This window comes from Lupinus angustifolius, chromosome LG11 (genome assembly GCF_001865875.1).
Source record: "Lupinus angustifolius cultivar Tanjil chromosome LG11, LupAngTanjil_v1.0, whole genome shotgun sequence".
NCBI lineage: Eukaryota > Viridiplantae > Streptophyta > Magnoliopsida > Fabales > Fabaceae > Lupinus > Lupinus angustifolius.
This window is the reverse complement of record NC_032019.1, coordinates 19,113,964-19,115,997: the sequence shown is the minus strand read 5'-3', so window position 1 is coordinate 19,115,997 and position 2,034 is coordinate 19,113,964.

Here is a 2,034-nt window from a genome sequence, read left to right as displayed (position 1 = left end):
TCTCTAGTGGATCTACGCAAAGCTATTGGCTCTTGCAACTCTTGTCCATGTTCTTGAGGGTTTTGAGTTTGTCATTCATGAATTACTAACTCACCTTGAGTAGGAAAGGTTTCATCAGCTATGTCTTAAGGAGGTTCCAAATTTGCTTCATCAAAAGCAACCATATGAATCGTATCTGGAATAGATACAGATTCTTCCTCTAAGACAAAGTTTCTAACCTTATCTTCCCCCTCAAACTCAATATCCTCAAAGAACGTGGTTGTACCCGTCTCAAATATGGATTTTAAATTTGTAAAATTTATAGCCCCTTGATTTTTCAGAGTAACCAATAAAGTATTTGATCACTGTACGGGAGTCCAATTTCTTTTCATGAGGCATATAAGGCCTTGCCTAAGCTAGACATCCCCACACATGAAAAGGCTTTAGACTATGCTTTCGCTCAGTCCAATGCTCATAAGGTGTTTTGGCAGTCGTCTTACTTTGCACCCTATTAAGAATATAAGTTGCAGTCTTAAGTGCTTCTCCCTAAAGTGACTCTGGTAAGGTAGAGTGACATATCATACTCCTTACCATATCCTTAAGAGTCCGGTTTCGTCTTTCAGACACACCATTCATGCTAGGTGATCCTGGCATGGTGTACTGTGGGATTATACCACATTTCTCTAGGTATTTGGCAAAAGGCCCTGGACGTTGTTCACCTGAACCGTCATATCTACCGTAGTATTCACCACCACGGTCAGATCTGACGCACTTAATCCTTTTGCTGAGTTGATTTTCAACTTCAGCCTTAAAAGTTTTGAACACGTCCAATGATTGGGACTTTTCATGAATTAGAAAAATGTATGCATAACGAGAATAATCGTCTATGAATGATATGAAATATCATTGACCATTCCAGGAAGCCGTAGGGAATGGCCCACAAATATCTGTATGTATCAATTCTAAGACGAAGCTCTCTCTATATACACCATATTTCGATTGTTTGGTCTGTTTTCCTTTTATGCAATTGACGCAAACTTTAAGGTTTGTGAAGTCAATGGAATCTAAAATCCCATCTGACACAAGACGCTCAATTCTCTTTTGAGAAATGTGACCTAGGCGCTTGTGCCATAATGCACCTGAATTATTATTTTCAATTTTACGCTTAGTACCACGTGATTCCACATTCAGGGTTTCGCTATAATCATCTATAATATTCAGCAAATACAAATTGTCATTTAACATAAGTGAACCAGTTCCAATAACATTTGAATTTAAAGACAATTGAACTGAATTGTTTCCAAATGAGCAACAATATCCAAATTTGTCCAAATAAGAAACAAAAATTAAATTTCGTCTATATGACGGTACAACAAAAGTGTCTTTCAAATCCAAATAGAAATCAGTATATAATAACAATCTAAAATGCCATATAGCCTTCACTTCTACCGACTTTCCATCACCAACGTAGATGTATCTTTCAATATAATTAGGCTTTCGGTAGCTCAGGCAACCCTGCAGTGAAACACTTATGTTAGAAGCAGAGTCCAACCACCAGGTGTTTCCAGGTACTGAAGTTAAATTGACCTCAGAACATACCAAAGTAAGAAATGTACCTTTCTTAGCATGTCAGGCGTGACATTTTACACATTTCTTCTTTTGATGTCTAGTTCCTTTGCAAAAATTAATAGACATCAGCCTGCTTCTGCTTCTTTTGTATTGGACCCTTAACAGCTTCATTCTTGGGCTCTGAAGTGTTTTTCCTTTTGCCCTTGTCCTTAGAGGTAGTAACATAATGGGCACTTTAAGTCCTTTCTTGCTTCAGTCTTTCCTCTTCTTGCACACAAAATGAAATGAACTCATTCAGAGTCCATTTCTCCATTTGATAGTTATAAGAAATCTTAAACAAACTAAATTGTGCAGGAAGGGAAAGTAATACCAAATGTATGAGTAAGTCTTCCGACATCTCAAGCTTAAGGGCCTTAAGTTTTGAAGCAATATTGGACATTCCCATAATCTATTCCCTTATGTTTCCCTTGCCTTGATACCTCATGG